This window comes from Ambystoma mexicanum, chromosome 13, assembly GCF_040938575.1.
Source record: "Ambystoma mexicanum isolate Mex_15411 chromosome 13, UKY_AmexF1_1, whole genome shotgun sequence".
NCBI classification, from domain to species: domain Eukaryota; kingdom Metazoa; phylum Chordata; class Amphibia; order Caudata; family Ambystomatidae; genus Ambystoma; species Ambystoma mexicanum.
Window position 1 is genome coordinate 606,816,204 of NC_090938.1, and position 21,032 is coordinate 606,837,235.

At 45.7% G+C, this 21,032-nt stretch overlaps 1 protein-coding gene across 6 annotated transcripts in view; it reads left to right on the top strand.

Moving 5' to 3' along the window:
- Positions 1 to 666: 666 nt before the first annotated feature.
- Positions 667 to 21,032, top strand: part of GHDC (GH3 domain containing) — a 410,758-nt gene continuing 390,392 nt past the window's right edge. For 5 of the 6 annotated variants that reach the window (XR_011283072.1, XM_069634469.1, XM_069634467.1 and 2 more), the window contains exon 1: positions 667 to 751. The gene's annotated coding sequence lies outside the window, so the exon portion shown is untranslated. Of the gene's footprint in view, positions 752 to 7,402; positions 7,466 to 21,032 lie in introns of all 6 variants that reach the window. The other variant, XM_069634466.1, reaches the window with a different exon arrangement.

Here is a 21,032-nt window from a genome sequence, read left to right on the forward strand (position 1 = left end):
GGGGCTGCCAGGGGAGATTAGTGTGCCCCAGCAGGGCACCGCCTCAGCAGGGGATTTCTGACCCTGCTGGGTCTCAGTCCTGGCTAGCCCTGGCCACTTAAAGTCCTGCCAGTGCCCCATACCAGAAAGTCTCAAGGGGGTGGGGGATGGTGCCTGGAATGAAAGATATGCTTCAGAGTTAATTACTGAGACGAGGAAGAGGGGAGCGGCGGTACTTCTTGGGTGATGAGAACTGATGGGGGCATTTGTTATTTTGTGTCTGAAATCCCACCCAAATATCCAGTTAGATATCCAACTATGTTCCTTATGTACTATTTCACAAAGTTTTAAACTATCTCACGTTCATGATGTGCACTTAGTTGATATGCAAAGACACAACCACCATTGCAGAATGCCTGACATTTTCATGCAAACGAAGGCAACTCTTAAATAAAAAAAATGTAATTAACTAATTGATTCATCGCCTGCTGAGGCCGCACTTTTTATTTCAAATTGCACAGACACGGTTCAACTATTTTCAATAATGGCCGCCTCCTTGCCTGTGCCGGACCAAGGCACTTTAACTAGAGGCCATAATGTTCGTCTGTTTTTTGTGTCTATCGCATATATTGTTTGGAGACTTCGCTCTTCCCTAGCGGTGTTTTAGATGAGGCCACGCCCCCTGTGTTGATAAACTGGGAAGGATTGGAGCAGGTTCATAATTGACGTCGTTTAGTCGCACGTGACGGCTGTTTTCAGGAAGTGTTAGAAGGTAAGCGATAGAATAGTGGAACCAGAAAGAAACGAACAACTTGTGGGAGGTATAGATAGAAATTCTATAAATAATCCCCAGTCCTGGCTAGACGTTTTAGCGAGCTACCCACCCAACAGCATAGAAGGATGTCTCGGAGTTAGTCACGCCCCCTGGTCCGGTCTTGTCTGAGGTCTTGTTGGCTGGAGGATTTTCAATAGGAACCTAGAGTTCAGTCAGCCACACCTGCAAACGGAGGTGCCAAGGGCTGTTGCTGTGATTTGTATTCAACAATATTAAAGGCAGTCACTCACCCTCTGACGGCCAAGAATAACCATGGATGCATATAGCATACAATGTTTATTATATATTGTGAATATTAGCGTGTTCACACTTAGATAGAATTGTGATTTTTAGCATGTCCACACTTGGACAGAATTGGGAATATTGGCCTGCGTTGCATCTAGACAGGACTTTGAATGTGACTTAGATAGAATTGCGAATATTAGCATGTCCACACTTGGACATAATTGGGAATATTAGCATGTCCACACCTAGATAGAATTGCGAATATTAGCATGTCCACACTTACATAGAATTGTGAATATTGGCCTGCGTTGCATCTGGACGGGACTTTGAATGTTAGCATATCCAAACGTGGGTGGAATTGTGATTATTAGCATGTCCACACTTGGACAGAATTGTGAATATTAGCATGTCCACACTTGGACTGAATTGTGATTATTGGCTTGCGTTGCATCTAGATAGGACTTTGAATACTAGCATGTCAACACTCGGACAGAATTGTGAATGTTAGCATGTCCACACTTAGACAGAATTGTGAATATTGGCATGCGTTGCATCTGGATGGGACTGTGAATGTTGGCATGCCCACACCTAGATGGAATCCTAAGCAATGGCCTGCGCTGCATCCAGACAGAGTTGTGAGGGTCAACAGGTGCCACACTTGGATATAACTGTGAATGTTATCATGCTAAAGGTCAGGTAACCCACTAACCAATATAAGCTCAAACTCTGCATACTTATCTCACTCAAAAACTCACACAACCATCTCTCGCACAGCAAGCCGCACGCACTTCTCAACACTGCAACAACACATAAACTGGAGCAACAGCACACGCGGACTGACACTGATCCAATACCCGCACCAAAGCTCAGTATCTGGTGTATACCGAGCTGAAGCTGCCAACAGAACACCACTCCTCTCACTATCCTACTCCCTCTTCACCTTACTAACCCTTCCCACCTTATCATTTGCAGATCTGCCAGAGCGCCTGGGGACCAATTCCGTTGGTGACGGTGCGCGGTACAAATACCTTTAAAGGGATGGTCTAGTAAAAAATTTTATTTCAAAAATAGATAGGCCACATAAAAAAAAAAAATACTAGCATCCTCCGTTTTAAAACTTCCTATGTAAAATTTTGAGCTATTCAAGCTCAAAATTCGAAAAAGCAAGCACAGGGGCGCAGCCATTTTGTGAAATGGAGGCCCTCCTGTGCTGGCTTTTGCTTTTGCGGCACTAATGAAGGAAAAGCCAGCCAGCTGTAGTAAACAAAGTCTACCGCTGGGTGGCTTTCCCTTCATTAGTGCCGGGACTCGGAGGACGCGGACCGGAGACCAGAGCAGGAAAGCTGCAGCTGAATCTCGGTAAGTGCTATTTATTTTTTTTACAAAAAATAAGCACTAGCTGCGTTTTTTTTTCTAAGTTGTCCGGGCTGGAGGAGCCCGGAAAACTTAGAAATAAAACCGCAGCTTTAAAAACGTTGTATTTATGTTTGCGGTCGCTTTTGAAGCGACCGCAAACATAAATACAACGTTATTGTGTTGGAAAACGCGTTGTATCTGCCTGAATCTGCTTTACCATTTGGGGCTCCAAATGGAAAAGCAGATTCAGGCAGACACAACGCGGCATTGCGGAAAACAACCGCATTTTGTCTGCCTTAATCTGCTTTTCCATTTGGGGCTCTCAAAGGTCGCTTCAAAAGCGACCGCAAACATAAATACAACGTTTTTAAAGCTGCGGTTTTATTTCTAAGTTTTCCGGGCTCCTCCAGCCCGGAAAACTTAGAAAAAAAACCGCAGCTAGTGCTTATTTTTTGTAAAAAAAATAAATAGCACTTACCGAGATTCAGCTGCAGCTTTCCTGCTCTGGTCTCCGGTCCGCGTCCTCCGAGTCCCGGCACTAATGAAGGGAAAGCCACCCAGCGGTAGACTTTGTTTACTACAGCTGGCTGGCTTTTCCTTCATTAGTGCCGCAAAAGCAAAAGCCAGCACAGGAGGGACCTCCATTTCACAAAATGGCTGCGCCCCTGTGCTTGCTTTTTCGAATTTTGAGCTTGAATAGCTCAAAATTTTACATAGGAAGTTTTAAAACAGAGGATGCTAGTATTTTTTTTTTTATGTGGCCTATCTATTTTTGAAATTAAATTTTTTACTAGACCATCCCTTTAACATATAATATTCACAGTGACTTTTGTCGAACGTCCATTGCTACTGTGCGTCCACCTTTATAACCGTAGTCCCTACGATTTTTAAATACATATTCCCGTTAGTTGTCTCCTGGCAGACATTGTTTTTTTTGCATTTCCTTTTTGTTATGACCTTTTCGATGTTGCTTTCACCTTTCCCTTACATCCTAGCTCATACGCAATGTTTTTTTCCCATTTCTGAAACAACTACAAGTTCCAGAATACAGGACAGGCAGGGCCGGCGTTTGCCTTGACAGCGCTCTGGGTGAAACATATTTGGTGCCCTCCCCCACATTAACAATATCTTAACTCCTGTGAAAACATCTATATCTAATACTCTATAACAACATGACATGCCTTGATTTTCCTCCCTATGCTGTATTTCATATAAAAAACCCTCCAAGGCTCAACTTTACGGGGGCGAAACAGAAAGATTTATTAAAACGGGAATAAAACTGAGAAGGTGTTCATAGCAAAGTTTGCTGATTACTGCAAAACTGTTACCGTTAACGCTACTCTGTAGCACAGAGTCTCAGTGGGATTACGAGTGGCCGTAGCACAGTGTTGGTCGCCATTTTTAGAGTCAATAGGCCTCATTACGAGTTTTCCGGGAAAAAAAGAAAATTACCTGCATGCCAGTGATACCGTGTCCGTGTAGCACTGTTGCCGGAATCTACCGTAGACTCCGAGTCAGCGTGACACGCATTCCGGTATGCCGGAAACGATAGCACTGGCATGCCTGTAACGGCCCCAAAACCCCCGATACTGGCATCTTTGATGCCGCAGACTCCAGCACGAGGAAGCTGTAACTACCGGCACTGGTATTACCGTACTGGAAACGTCATTGCGCCGGAACAGGAAATGCACCGGCGGCCATTAAAACACAATCCATTACAATCCTCAATCTGCAGGAGTGTATTTCAAAATCCAAGAACATAGTGGTCCTGTGGAACATGTCAGCAAGGCAAGCTGCCGTCCGTCGCCGCAAACCACGGTTCAGTGAACAGGAACTGAACATGCTGGCAGACACACTTGTGGAGCATACTGATGTGGTTTTCTGTGCTGATTTGTGGCGCCCTGCATAGCTTAGAAAAAAGGCCATTTGGGAGGATGTGGCCCGCAAAGTCTCAGCGGTGGGGGACAACACCCCGGATGATCAGAGCTTCTAGGAAGAGGTGGGACGGCCTCTGTCTCCGTGTCTGCAACCTCCTCACTGCAAAGCACAGCCAGCAGCTGGCCACAGGAGGTGGCGCGCTATCCCCTATCAAACTGCAGGCGTGGGAGTAGACCTTCAGCACCGTCCTCCACATGGAGAGCAGAGAGGGAGTTGGAGATGCAGAGACTGGAGCAGCGACGTCTGATGATGCCAGTGAGTGTCCGTAACCATAATCCCAAAGTCACATCACACATCTTGTATCCCCAATGCCAATGGTCAAGTCCAAATGTCTAGTAAGTGGCACCAGATCCCTGCTGCCATTCCACCCACAGACAACCTCCTTCCACATAAGTACAATGTGCCTGGCAGGAAGACGAGAAACAAACCCCACTGAACCACCCCACATGTGCCATGTATTGCCCACACAAGTACCATCTGCATGCACACAGACACACATCACTGTCCAACTGCTGCCATCTCCGCTGTGCCACCACATGGCCAAAGCCATCTCATGTCAAGATGCACGCATCAATGACACCAGTCGTACACTTGTCACACCCACCATGTGCCTTCCCACAGAGTCAACCTCAATGCAGCAACGTCCACAAGTGAAACACATCTGTTTCACAATCAAACTCTACATGTCACACAGCCCCTGTGCCCTCCATCATGTTCTTGACAATGCACTTGACTCTGAATGTACTAGCATTGATGTCTGTCAGATGGATTCACCCCCATTACTCATGCCCTGCCTCACTGTCCCCCAAAGGCACATCTTCTGACAGCGAGGGTTAACATGCCACCACACCCTGTCCACTGGTGCCAGTTCCACCGGCTCTAGCCAGGAGCCAGGCACTTCCATGGCAAGACGAGAGCGTACCACAACATCTTCTGCACACCCCCCCCCACACCCTCCCTGCCACCAGGTAACACCTGCTGCCCAGCAGCCCCCAACACCTGCTGGCAAGCAGCCCTAGCAGGCAACACCTGCTGGCAAGCAGGCCCATCAGCCGACAACACCTGCGGCCATGCAGGCCCATCAGCAGGAAGAGCCTGAATCCCCAGACCACAACCTGCACGAAGAACCTGAATCTCCAGACCACACGCTGCCGGAAGAGCCTGAATGCCCAGAGCACACGCTGCAGGAGGAGCCTGAATCCCCGCGACCCAGCCAGGCACACAAACCTGCAACACAAACAGAAGGCTCTGGGGCACACAGCACTGTGAAGGCCAGTGGGCCCGACACACAAAGCAACAGTGGCCATGAGGACGAAGCTGTGTTTACTCCCCTAGGCCCTCAGAGCCCACCTCTCTTGCCACTACCTGGACTGTGGCACATAAGAGACATGAAGAGCGGCAGCAGGCAATGCACGCCTTGGTCACCCAGTACCTCACCGAGGCACAACTGACACGGCATACTATGCAGGACACCTTGCGTAACACAGGACGAATGGTAGGCGGAGGGTGTGTACCACCTGGCGAGGCGTGTGCGGGAGGGAAATGGAGTGATGTCTGCTATGGCTGAGTCAATTAACATGTTGGTGAATGCTATAGCCGAACAATGGCACATCACCACCCCACTCGGCCCATACTCTAGCACAACACCGACCAGGTCCATTCAGAGTAGCCCTGTGCGTTGGTCACAGCGACTCAATTGCCCACCAGAGGCTCACCCCATCCTCCAAAAAGGGGGCGAAAATAGGACAGCTACTAGTGCATGTGGAGAGGGAGTAGTTGGGAAGGGGTTGTGGGTGTAATGGGGGAGGGGTAGCGGGTGTGGGGTTGCTGGGGGTGGTAGAGGAGGGGCTGTGGGGGTAGAGGGTCGGGGGTAGTGGTGTAGGGGGTAGTGGTGGAGGGGCAGTGGGGGACGGTGTGTGGGGTAAATAAAACGGGATAGTAGTGTTAGGCAATACATCTGTACATAGTTCATCTTTTTGTAATGCACCTGGTGTTCCAAACAAACATGAGTGGACATTTCTTATTCAGTGTGAGTCTATTTAATAATGTACAGTGCCCAGTGTGACCCATGCCCAGTGCCATGTCTTTAACAGTCCATTAAAAGTAGTGGTCAATTCATTCTTGCCGTCTTGCACGTCTATCATTGCCATTGTGGCGCAGAGGATTTCCTCCATCTTCTTCATCGTCATCCTCATCCACTGGTGGCATCATATCCATGTCAGGGGGCAAGGGGACGTTGCGCCGGATGCACATGTTGTGCAGCATGGCACATACCAGCACGATTTTGCCAACCTTCTCTGGCCTGTAAATGAGGGCTCCCCCGACCTGCTGAGGCAGCAGAACCGGGCCTTCAACAGGCCAAATGTCTGCTCAATGGTGACGCGCGTGCGTACATGTGCACGGTTGTAAGCCTCTGCGTGCCTGTTGTGTGGTTGCCTGATGGGGGTCATGAGCTAGCCCATCGGGGGATACCCAGCATCACCTGCATGGGAGTGAGAGAAAAGGTACTTGTGGTTAATTTGGTCATTCCATGTTAGCACTGGCTGTACAGTGTTAATTGAAAAATGCAACTAGGCACATGGAGTCATAACTGTACATGGCATGTGTCATTGTCTATGAACCTGGTAATTGAACTTGGGGCTGATCCATGGGTGGGGGGATGGGTGCAGTTGCTGTCACATGGCCCAATCAATGTGAACTTACACTCTCACTACAGACCACAAAACACACAATTTGCATTATTGTGTTACCAATGGAAATGGACTGTGCATATACAGTGGCAACTCGCACATTTGTCTGATTTGTTTTTTGTGATACAGTGGTATCCCCGATATGCATTCAACACATACAGTTCTTTATGTGCATATACATCGACACCTTCACGTATATGACTAGGTCACATATCAATTGGTAGTTTTTGTCACGGGTGAGGGGCTACTTTATAACAATACGGCTGGGTGGGTGTTAGCATAGTGGAATGAAGCTACATTTGATGAGTCCTGCATATATTGGTGGTAGTCAATAATTGTGGTTTGCTTCATTTTCATCCTTGATCCATTGTACTTGAAGGTGTCCCTTGAGGTGACATGACAGGCGTACTGATCTGCGGTGTACCTGTGGACTGTGAGTGCAGTGAGTATTATTTGAGTGTGGCAGATGGTTTTCTCTCTGGCTGAGCATCATGACTTGTAAATTGCTTTGCTGGGTTCATGTATTTCATGCATTGTCACTACAGAGTGGTGCATTGTGGTACATCTGTTTGTATTGCGATGTTCCTAATACATGTGCTCATGTGAGCACTTTGTCTGTTAAATGCATGGAGACAAGGCTGTGAAGGCCTTGCACTTCTGCATCCATTTGCTGTGTTGCACATTCTGTTGAATTTACATAACTCACAGCACAGGGCACCCATTACGCTGTGCCTGGTCTTCTTCCATTCAATGTGTGAAGTTTTATGTTGTGCAGGTTGGGAATGATGAGGTTACTTGGTGTAATTCCTCATTTTACCTAGCCTTCTATTGGCCTACCCACTGTCTCTGCACTTCAATGGATACCTGGTAATGGTTACAGGTATTTTGCAGGAGTGATGATGGATTTATGCATGCCGTGTGCACATGTTCTCCTCGTGCATGCTATGCTATGTTTGGACACCCCTCGTGGCCCTGTGGTTAGACTCAACCAGCAGACAGGTTACCTATGCTGTTAACTCCCCCCTCGAACCCCAATTCAACTCCCCTCATGGCCCTGTGGTTTCACTCACCCAGCAGACATGTTGCCTGTGCTGTTAACTGCCCCCCCTCCCCCAATTCAACAACCCTCATGGCCCTGTGGTTTCACTCACCCAACATCCAGGTACGATGTCCAGCGTGTCGTGCCATGTAGCGGGACAGCGTGGAGTTGTGCAGCACCATGGAGTCATGTGTGCAGCCATGGAATCTTGCACAGCAATGTGTAATTATTTTGAGGGCATTGCACACCATCTGTACATGAGGGAATGGTACAGCTTCCTGTTGTTGTACACTACCTCTACTACATGCCGGACAACTATCTCTACATGTGTACAGTCGAGCGCACCTATTACATTAGGCATGTCTGCATGTCTGCAAGCTATTTTGGTTATTCTCCTCTGCAGTCTGTGGTCGGCTAATGTGGTTGTGTATGTGGGACAGGAGTGTATCTAGCACCTGGGTGAGCACACAGGAGAAACGAGGTTGGGAGATTCCATGCAGCTGCCCCACTTTGTGCTGATAAGTGCCTGTGGCAAGGAAGTGTAGCACACACACTACCTTCAGCAAGGGGGAGGGGGTGGATGTCCAGATATTGATTAGGCTCACCAGGTCATCATCTATGAGGTCCACTATAGTGGTGATGGTGTCCCTGTCCAGCCGGTACAGGGCGTGGATCTGAGCAGGGGTTAGATTGAATGGGCTGGCCCTTAGGCGAGAGATTGATGGCTGCCTGCGGGGTACAACTGGCTGCACATTGGGTATATGCTGGCCCATTATCACCCTCCTGCGCCTCCGCTGCATCCTCTGGCTCAGTGACTCCTCAGTGAGTAGCTGTGCAGGCATGTCCTCCAGCTTCAGTACTGCTGGTGCTAATGGTGGCATTGTGGATTTGGAAGGGGTGTGGAAGTGCTCCTTTTGTGCTGTGCCACACTCCACTTGTGCTGATTGTGTGCACCTGTGGCAGGTTTCTACACACCAGATTCCTATCACTGCTTGGTCCGCGATGCTGGTGTTTCCGGCATCATTTTATCCCTTATTACCGGCATCTCCATGCCGGTATTTGCATGTCCGTACACCTCTTAATGTGGACTTATTTGTGGCATGCAGGTGTCGCTGGCATGGCTGTCGCGTGTGAACGCTGATACCGGCAACGGTGTGGACGGCCACGGTGGGTCCCTGCCGATCGCGACTCGGACTACTCCGGTCCGGTGAAGTATGCCGGTACGGTAATACCGGCATCGATTTTTACCAGAACAACATACTTGTAAAGAGGCCCAATGGGACTCTGTGGGGATTTTGGTGGATTTATATCAAGTAGTATTTCGGCCGTTGTAAGTCTGAGTTTTGGCCTTGAAGTTAAGGATTTGCGGTAAGCATCCTGTTGGAGTTAAATCCTTCACTTTAAACCAAAAGTATAATTCAGCGGTGTGGTGAAAGAGACGGTTCCAAAATGACTGCCACTTTTTTGTAAATCATATAGCTGACCTTTCTAATGGACCGCAATGTCTCTTATCAAATGCATTTTGAAGCTGCACGTGTTATACACGCACTTGTTACCATATGTGTGCTATGGATTTAATGAGCAAGGTGTGAATGTTATGCATTGCATAACATTCTTTTGTGCCTGCATAAAAATAGTGCCTACTTATTTTCTGCCATTTTTTTTTTTTTTACACGTTACCGGATTGTCAAATAAAGTACATGTAAACAGCTGGATCCAGTAGACGCCAACTGAGCTATAGCACTCTTGCTGTGATTATCCACTGGTGTGTCATACTTTTACCTGAAGGCTGGGTGCCCTGCTATACATTTCATTTGATTCTTTCCAAATGTGGTTTCTACTGGATAAAGCTGCTCACACATGAGTGTCTATACATCTGCTGAATTTCTATCAATATAGGTCATGGAGTTGTTTCATTTCATCATGTGAATTCCATTATTAAAACCCGCACATTACACCTGGAACCAGTAGAAACCATATCTTAGATGTGAATTGGAAGTTTCACTAGCATAAGGTAGTCACAACTGGCTTAGTACCACTTGAGATCTGTCATGCCACAACCAGCATTTGCTGTGTCTGTTTTTTCACTCTGATGGATACTTTTGTTGATATATGGGGTTTTGTACATCTTCTGAATGCAATTTTGCACCCGGGAGGTGTTGGTTCGGCTCCCGCTGGACCAGGCCTCCCGGCTCCAGTCGCTCCTGAGGGTTCTCTCTTGCTGATCTTGGGCTTCGGCCAGTGACTTTTTGTGTCTCTAGGGTCACATGGCTTCCTGTGTCTTTGTGGTCCCCTGGGCTGGCTGCATTTGAGACCTTTGGTGTGCCACCTACTCTCCCATGGGCGCCCGGTGTCACTTCAATGAATTGTTGATCCTAGTCTCTCCTGCCCTGTGGACGTTGCTTTGCTGGTGGTTGGTCCGGTCCCAACTCCAGAGAGGTTTGCCCTTGTCCCTGGCCTTGCCGATCATTCTGACCACTGATATGATATGGCATTTGTAACGCGCCTATACACAAGTGTTTCAATGATGCCAGTGGACTGGGCTGGGGGGAGCGACTCTCCTGGACTTGACTCATCAGGCAAGGTGGTCTCTTCTGGACTTGGGGAGGTTCTCCAATTGGAACAAATTGGCTGTCGTTTGGTGGGCCCTGTTGGTCTTCCGGCCTTCTATCCTGGGGAAGGATGTTCTAGTTACTGTTGCCCTAGCTTAGATCAACCATCAGGGGGGGCATGGGGTCCCGCTCTCTGGAAAATCTGGCCTTGTACATCAGGTTCTGGGCAGCGGCTCACCTGGTCTCATTGCGGGCGGTCCATATCCAGGAGTGGACAATGTGACTGCGCACCGTCTCAGCAGGGCGTTTCCGGTCTTGGGTGAGTTGTCCTGTCGCCCAAGGTGTTTCTGGAGGTGTGTCGGCGGTTCGGACTTCCCTGGTTGGACCTATTTGCTTCCCCCTGCAACGCTAAGCTTCCCTGGTTTTGTTCCCGGACTCTGTCCCCTGGGCCCTGGGGGATGGATGCTCTTTCCTTCTTTATGCCTTTCCTCCAATTCACCTAGTTCCGCGGGTCATCAGCAGGAGAAAGGTATCACCGGGGGTGTTTATCCTGGTGGTCTCTTACTGGCTTAGAAGGGAATGGTTCCTTTGTCTTCTGCAGAGGCAGTTGGCTCCTCCGTTGACCATCTCCCTTGAGGGTGTGCGTCCCCCTTCTCTCGCTCTCTCATCCAATGGGGGGCCTGGAAACTGAGATGAGGGGTGTGTGGGTATTAGGCCTTTCGGCGGCTGTTCCTGCGACGGTCCAGAGGGCGTGTCGGTCCTCTATGCTTAAGTCTTACGGCTATCATTGGGCCAATTTTCTGTCTTGGTGTTTCCTGCAGGGTTTTCTGGCGCTGGTCTCTGTGCTGCCTGACATTTTACAGTTTCTCAATGAGGGAGCTGAGAAGGGATTGGCTGTTTCTAATCTCTGTTCTCAGAGTGCCGCCATTCGGGCCTTTCGGTTTCCTGGTCCCCTCCGGCGGTAGGCTGTTGAAGGGGATGGTGCAGGATTGGGGGTGGCGCAGGATTGGATCCTCCTTGGCACCTTCATTTTTACAGAAGCCTCTCTTTCAGCTGCTGGACGATGTTGAGCTGAAGTGGTTGATGCTGAAGATTACCTTTTTAATTGTGGTCACTTCTGCTCCTCATCTCGGGGAAATCAGAGCCCTCCTGTGTCGGCCTGTTTCTGGTGGTCTGGGAGGAGGCCTTGGTCCTGTGGTGTGACCTTTCTTTTGTGCCTAAGATCTCCTCTCGGTTCTATCGGTCTCAGGATGTGGTTCTTGCTGCCTACTCTGTTCTGCCCTCTCCTGAGGAGAGGAGGCTTGGCATTGCTTAGATGTCAAGCGGGTGGTCTTGCAGTACCTTTCCCGGACAGAGTACTTTCGTCTCACTGACCCTCTCTTGGTCACCTTTGGGGCGGGGGACTGTGGCCGCAGGGCTTCCACTCATACTACCAGCCGGTGGATTAAGGCCTTGATTATTCTAGGATTTGATTCTGCGGGCCTCTGCCCGGCGGTCGGGTCCAGGACCGGTCCTCTGGGGGGAGGGTGGCCGCTTCCTGGGCAAACTTACAGAAGGTGCCCTTGCTGGACTTTGCCGGGCGACCACCTGGGCTACACTTTCATTTATCATTACCAGTTTAACGTGGAGCGGCACTGTTCCACTTCACTTGGTGTGGGAGTTCTGGTGGCTGTTTCGGGTTGAGGTGGTGGCAGGGATCTTGGTCTTCCTCCTTTTTCTTCCTTAAATAAATTGGTGTTGGGTTGGTTTCGTATTACCCTTGGTGTCTGTGTCTTTTGTGGTGTGCATGGGCACCCTTCCTGTTTCTGCTTTGGTACGACTCAAAGGTAGGTAATGGGACAAGGAAGAGGGACGTGGAGGTAATGCCCGGATCACTTACTGGTAATCCTCATTACTCCTAGTCAAACTCATCCTCGTCCCAGTACGGACTACCCTTCCCTCCCGCCCTTGACTTGGCTTTGAATTTACTGACATGTTTTGGGTAAGTGGGAGGTTATACCTCCTGGGAGGGGAGGGGCCAGAGGAGGCCAGCTTGAAAAAGAGTTCCAGTGAGCATGGGCATACTCAAAGGTACTGGGACGAGGAAGAGCAGGACTAGGGGTAGTGAAGATTACCAGTAAGTAATCCAGACATTACCTCCCCATCCTTGTCCCAGTACTTACTCTCTGAAAGTGCTCCCCCCTGTCTGACTGTCATTTCAACAACCTCGCTACCAAGTTTGACTCCTCCCCCACCCATGTAAAGGGTGGCCACTCACCTTAGTACTTTGATTTTACTTTTTTGTCCTCCAGACTGACGTTGTTTGGTTAGTCTACAGGCCCCTTTATTTGCTATGGTTTGTTGCTGGGCTTCCCGCGAGGATAGCTCAGAGACCAAGTGCACGCCTTGGAAGAACCTCTGGGTATTAAGCGTGTTATAAATAACCTATCATATATCCTGTATATATCACAGAGACATTCACAGTTCAGTAAAGATTCACTGGGTGTGCATCCCTGTGTCCTGTTTGTTCTGAAGCGAATTGGCTGTTTTTCTGTTGCTATACTTTAGAGAGTACGGACTGGTAGAGGTAGGGGGGATATGGCAGTAATGTTCGAATTACCTACCAGTAATCTTCTTCACTGCTAGTACTTCTCTTCCTCGTCCCAGTGGGCCTTGTCGTCCGGATAACTCGATAATTACCATGAAGCTCTGAGGTCAGTGCCCTTTCCTTATAGGGCTGGTGGGGGAGGAGTGAAACTTGTATTTAGGTCATTGCAGTGACTTTTAAGAAGAAGCACCGTTGGACAGTAAGTATGGTACAAGGTAGAGTTGGGTTGGACGAAGAGAAATTAATATTATTGATCGGTAATCAGAGCATTTTATAGCAGCAGCATCGAGAATACGTGGTTATATACATAGGACAGTATGGTGTATAGAATTTATTGAGACAAGAGAACAGTATCCAGTTGGTTTACATACTTCTGATTTTGAGGCACACAGAAGGAAAAAAGTTATGTCCGGGCCACGTTGTCTGGCCGAGTACAGAAGCCAGAATTGGGGCAAACGTCTCAAGATTCCAAAGTTAGCAAATTATCCTCTTCGCAGTACCTCCATTTTAGCTATAAAGGTGATGGATGGATGTCTGCTTCAGAGGAAATTGGTTTGATATCTCGGTGTGAGACAGCCACCAAAGAAGTGATTTAACGGGTAAACTGCCTCAGAGGCTACCGTACATGTTGCCCAGGGGGTGATAAAGCAATTGTAGCGGCACACAGCCTTGTAATACTAAGTGAATAATAAATATGCAGAGTGCGTGTGTTCTATATGAGTCCTTCACTTGTCATATTCAGCATGCCTTTCATATTTGGTAAACTATCAAATTACCTTCTTATCTAAAAACAATACGCTTTGCAAGCAATCATTCTGTTGGCGAGTTATGTGAGACATCCCCAGACAGACAGACATTTTGCAACTTGCAACACTATGTCAGTGATCTACGGATTGAGATGTGCCTGCGGTATTCTTTACGTGGCACAGACTGCGAGGAAAATACAGAAACGATGTAACGAAAACAAAAGCAACATCAGGACTAACAATACTCGCTCACCTTTGGCTAGACACTTTTCAGAGAAAAGACGCAACGTAGCACAACTCAGATTTATGGTACTTGAGATTGTCTACAAATCACCAAGGGGAGGTGATCACTCCAAGAGACTGGATCAAAGAGAACTATATTGGATCGACAAGTTTGACAGTCTTAATCCCCATGGGATGAACGAAGATTTACATCTTGGTGCTTTCTTGTAAACCCTATTATTAAGTCTAGTCAATTGACCCCTAATTGCACAGTTATGACTATGACCGTTCTCTGTTGCCTTCATGTCACCACTTAAACTATTGAAATTTCTCCTGTATCTTAGAATACTAAGTACCTAGGGAATACTTTGAGGAACTGCTATCCAGTTTATACATGCTTATAGAAGATAAACAAGAATTGTCCTCAAATGCATTTTTTTTTTTTTTTAGCATAGGATGTATGTATTTTTTTCATAATTGATGTTAATGTTAAATGTGTTAAATATTAAAGGTATTTATACCGCGCACCAACACCAATGGAATTGGTCCCCAAGTGCTCAGTCGGATCTGCAAACAGGGGGCGGGTTAGGTTAGTCGGGTAAAGGAGGAGTAGGAAAGCGAGAGAAAGTGAGAGAAGTGATATGTTTTTGTTTTTATTATAGACAATATATTTGCAATAAATGACTATACAGAATGTGGCATGAGTGCCCACTGGAAACCCAATTAGATATCCCTTCCCTCTATCACTCCAAGTGAGGGCTCCCCACTGTTTTCAATTGGACTTCTAGTGTCCAGAGCCTCACCCTGCGGTGCAGCACGATGCCGTCATTTTTTTACATGTGACGTCACCATGCGGACGCACAAGGCACATGCACGATTTCCATACTCTTCAGCAGCTTCAACTTGATGCTGCTTTAGGAAGTACAGCCCGACAAGAACCGTGCAGTTTTTCCAGATTCTCGAGACTAGCACCTGACGAGGTAAGCAATGGGCAACTGTCCACTACTATCTTAAGTCACAATGCTTTCCGAGCACCTTATTGATTATTCCACACTACACGCAGGTCACGTGTCCCAGGGCGATTCACTCGACCAGGACACTGGGAATTGCCAAGATTTCTATTCCCCAACGTGGCATGCTGCACATTTGAGGGACTCTCGTAAGATCCTACACCTATTAAAGCCTGAACTTGGGAATTTGGGAACTTGATGCTGCTGCAGTAATCGCAGCGCACAACAGATTGCACATATGCCCAGATTTGAGAGAGTACACCCAACTAGGTAAGCAATGGACATCCGCCAATTATATTTTTTTTGTTGCAACGTTTTTGAGCAGTTTCAATTATTAATTTCTAACACACCCTGGTAACGTTTTGCTAATCGACTGGTGCACGTGTGAATAGCAGCATCATCTGCGACCCTGAATGTGATGTTGGTAGCGACAGACAGGGAGAGTCGCCTCCATTTTGTCACTTGCTGTCTTTGACGTCAGATAGCTTCTTCCTTTCCACGAGTTCACAAGGTGCAGTCCTTCACGATTTCTGCATCTCATATAAAGGATGCCTGACTTCTGAATCTCCACCGGGTGTTGCATGAGCAGTCACTAATTAGGAAGTGTTTAAAGGAAACTGTGAGGACTTTCGCCTGGAGGACGTCTTTTCCGCGAACACCGCGGCTTGCCTGTCCCATAGGCACTAAAAAAGGTGACTGTTCTTTACACGAGTGCCTCGTGAGGATTTACCATATACGTGTATTCTACGTGTACGTGTATTCTATGAGTTCTATGCGCATTTAACTGTAGGCGGTGACACGTTTGCCCAAGTACAATTGCTTCAACATTTTATTTAATTAATGTGATACAGTCTATTTAATAAACTTTACACATATTGATAGCTAAACACATATATAAAATAAGCTTCAAACAAACAAAATAGAAGCAATATAGCAATATGATAAAGAATGAGCCATTTACATATATAAAATCAATCTAAAAGCTCAAGTAGCATGTAAAAAGAAAGAAACAAGAGACAATACAAATTTACACAATAACACCCACACAATTGCTTCAACATTATATTCTGTCTCCCTTTCTGTTTAAGGACTTGGTGTTGTTTCCGCCTCCTGTGGATTGCGACGCCCCTCCTTCCTATCACCGCCTACTTAAACCCTTCAGCCTGCGCACTCGCGCGTGCATTGTGGGAAGTACGGGAAGTACGGTTTACTGTTAACTGTGCGACGTGCGGTGTGCAGGCTGTGGGGTAGGTGTGTGGTTTCCACTTTTATTGATTCCAACTTATTTGGCTTGTGAAACAGCTTATGTAAGATAATTGAAATGGTGAATGGCTTGCGCTGTGGGCGGATGATTCAGAGAGAGCGGTAAGAACACTGATATATTTAGGTACCTACCAATAGTCGAAATGTCTGTCCACAAAGGGAAAATAATACAGAAAGCAACGTTTGTGCCTAATATTCTGACGCGTCGTGCAAGCATGGCATTGGCTGTAGCGACAGCCCTGCCTGGTGCGTCAGACACAGATGATGATCTAATTGAAAGTGCGCAGTCGTGTAAAAATGTCTGTGGGAGTGCTTCAGACATGAGCAATACGGTTTTTCCTGTCTCCTCCCAAAGTCTGTATGAAGGGGATAGTACCTTGGCTCCCGATGATACATTACCATGTGATTTAAACTCAAGTATGCCGTTTGATAACACGCCCCCTATTTTTAGTACAGCAGATCAATCCCTAAGGGGAATAACACAACATCTTGAAACTATCACAGAGGATGAGGTTAACCAATACTCTAGCAATGTTCAAGGAAATACAAACAATGAGCATGCTAGTGTGAATGCGCTCATGTTTGTTGAGCTCAAGAAGCAGTCTAGACTACTGAATGAAATTGTACTTGCACTAAGAGCCTTACCCGAATTGTGCTCTAATATAATGAATGAGTGGGAAGAAAAAGGCAACAAAAAAACCCTAAATCAGGAATTGGTGTATCAAAATATTTGTACAGGTAGCTTACCAACATGTAATCAGGACGCTAGTAGGGCACCGCTACTTATTTCTGATAACACAATTTTGGGCCAGGATGTCCGAAATGTACCTATACTTATATCTGATAATACAATCCTGGACCAGGAAGAAGTACTTGCACAACAGTCCAAAGTAAATGCGTTCTCAGATGGCATGGAAGATGGTGAGATAGGACTGAATATGGTGAAATGACCCTGTGATAGCAAACATTTCTAAAAAAACAAGCGAAAAAAGCAAAAAAGAAAAAAAATCTTTTTCAATCTAAGGCTTTAAACAACAGCTCTCTTAAGTTTGAGAAATCTGGACATGCGATTTGATGGTGATGACCTTTGTAACAACAAGGAACCACGAACAAATTCTATGCCCAGTACTGTCAGAAGGAAGCATATACCATATGAAGGTATAACAGAAATAGGAAATAAACCTGAGAAAGATTATACTGAGGGTGCTAATAGACTAACAGATGCTTTAAAACACAAACAGGTGACAGATAGGATTGATAAAAATCTTAGGCTTATGGAAAGAGGTGTGACTGACATATTTGATATTTTTAAAAATCCAGAAATGCAGTCACGCACCAATACACCATCCTCAACAGGCATCATGTATCCTTGTGTACCTCCTCACTTGATGAATGATAACGTGGTTAGTGTTGAGGATCTGCAAATACACGCTGTATCCGGGCCTGTAGTCAGCGAAATTCCGAATACACAACTAAGAACTGTTACTCAGATTCCTATGGTCGAGCAAGACACGATGAATGTATCCAAGGTGGTTGGACGCGCGCCCCCCCCGAATGGTCTTACAGAGCAAGATGTTTGCTGTATGGTTGAAAACATCTTAAAAAAACAGAGGCTGAGTGTAAATACGGTAGTTTTGCCGAAAGTCACTAAAAATACTCTGTATGATGATAAACTGAATGACATCTTGGCTCAATCTTCAAGTGGGCCTTTGAATATAGACCTACGACCTAAAAATGAAGAATGTGTGCAGACCCAGAAGGGTCTCACTGAACAAGAGGTTTGCCGTTTGGTTGAAAATATACTAAAAAAACAGAACTTGAGTGGTAATGTGGGTGCCTTGTCGAAGGTTACTAAAAACATCCTGCATGATGATAATCTGACCGATACCGTGGCTCAAACATTATGTGACGACCGAAATGTAGACTCTCGACATATAAATGCAGAACGTGGGCAGACAAGTAACCCAGAACCAGAGGCAGCTATAAAAGATGCAGGTCATGGTCTTGAAGGGGTCTCGGAACATAATCTGAGAATTATCGTTGATAACATCTTAAAAAAGAAATATACCACAAGTTATAATGGTTATGCTTTGAATGAACCTAACGAAAATTCTTCTTCAGGGGATTTTGTAGACACTACTCGTATGACTGAATGGGCCCGCGCCTACAAGACATAGTGTGCAGAACGATCCGCCATTTGGACATTTAAGGGCACCGGCTTTTCCAGAGGAGCATAGTTTAATTATGTATTATGTACTTGAAGAAGGTGGTCCTAGTTCTTTGAATAGACCATATATATTGAATTTATTTAATGAAATCCCTGAACTTTGCCTGATAACATCGGCGGATATACAACTTCATTCATAATCTGAGATATGATTATGTAAGGTTGACTATCAAATCTCCCCTGATTAGAGCGCTTCTCTTAAAGGAGGTAGGCTCCTTACAGAGGAGAGGCTTCGATGTTATACCTTACAATAATTCTGGCAACTCTAAGCTGCCAATGTACAATGGAACTCCCGAGATTAGAACATCTAAATTACCTCTAATACAAAATGAAGGGATGGTGGCTATCAATGAAGCTAAGTCCTGTTTAAAGGACATGCAAGAGTGGCGTTGGCTTGCACTGTCCTTACGAGAATCCATTGCACAACTGAAATCGGTCCCTAAACCACTTTAGCACGAGGTCTTATTTCCAAGTTGTATTATGGAATACAAGGGGATATAAACATCTTTTGTTAGACACTGTGCAATGTGTGAAATTTAATGAATATGACTTTGTGTTGTTGCAAGAAACCTGGGTCACCTCTGGCTTGTACATTGATGGTTTTAATACCCTAGGATTAGCTGCAAAAAAAAAAGATAGAGGTAGACCAAGTGGTGGTTTGCTGCTGGCTTATAGAATTCATACGTGTATTAAACTTCTGGATAGTTCTTTTGTACAGGATTGTGCCATAAGAGCTAGTTGTGAATTGATAACAGAGGCTGGAATTGCTCATTTGTTGATGTTCAATGTATAATGGAATACATGTAATGAGAATAGATGTGAATTACATTTTGTCTATCTAAATGAAGAGATATGCAACTGGCTTGATTCATACCCACAAGGTTTTATTTTGCTTGCGGGGGATCTGAATGCGGATTGTTCACCTACAAAAGCTGAACAGTACCAGATACGTGCCTTTTCATCCAATCTGGATAGTAAAAAAACTAGAGGTTGTCAATGGTTGGATTTTGGAAAGAGTTGGGGCATGGAACCAGTCTACACTATCATGCCTACTTGGGCTGCTCGTGGGTCATGTTCCATACTAGATTATATATTTGTGACCTCTCATGAGAAACTGTACTGTAAAAAGCTGGAAGTTATAGAAAATTGTAATAGTGATCATGCAATGCTAAAGCTGGAACTCCCTTGGAGTAAGGGTAATAATGAAACCATGTCCTTTCCTATTCAAATTGAAGCATTTAATGATGGCAAACATGTAAAATGGAATCGTGGCAAAATGGAAAAGGTTAACTACATTTTTTCACAGGACTTTGCATATTCAAACTATGAGAAAAAGTTGATCTGCTACTCGGTCGATAATTTTGGTGATTATATTGAAGATATCCTACATTGTTGCAAGGTGCTCAGAAGTGATAAGACAGAATCAATTAAAGTGCACACACATACATTTGCTGAGACTGTAAAAAAAGCAAAGATCACTTTGAGAAAACATCAGAAATATAAAGAGAAAAGATATGGGGGAATCAGAGAGGAGTCTAAAAATTAGGCAATGTAAACAAAAATATAAGAACTAGATCAAGAGTATCAAAGGCGGGCTGGCTCAAAAAGATGAAGAGGCAATGTTAAAGACCATGCATGGGAATAATAATACCAGTTTTTGGTCTTTAATAAATAAAGACCACAGTAATCAACAGTGTTTACAACTGAACCCCATTGATGCTGGGGTATGGTCCAAGTACTTTGCTTCTTTATATAAGTCTCCGGAATATTGCTTGTGGTCTGAGGTTTTCATAGATGCTGTATGGCAATTGGACACATCCATTCTGAATATCAGAAGCCTAATTAAAAAAGCGAAGCCTACCTCCACCCCGGGTCCCAATCTTTTATCTTTTGCCAACCTAAAAAACAATATTGACCTGTGGTCTAAGATCCTACATTTTTTATTTGTGGACATTTGCCTTAAAAAAAAAAGATCCCAAATAACTGGAAAGTGTCATATGTTTTGCTTCTATTTAAGAAAGGTGATCGTCTGTGTCCCAAAAATTACCGCCCTACTTCACTTATGAATGTGGAGTCAAAAATCTTTGCTGGTATGGTACATGAAAAACTGAAAATGTGGATTGATAACAACAATATCCTTGACTATAGGCAGATTGGTTTTCGTAAAGCCATAGGTACTGATGCTGGAGGTCTGCTGATGGTTGAGTTAATGAGTGCGGTCAAACAAAAAGTTATGAAGCATTTATATATTGCATCCATGGGCCTTAGTTCCGCATTTGATCTCGTTGACAGGCCCACTTTATGGAAAACCTTGTCAATGTTAGGCATAGATAAAGACCTGTTGGACATAATTATTCATCTTT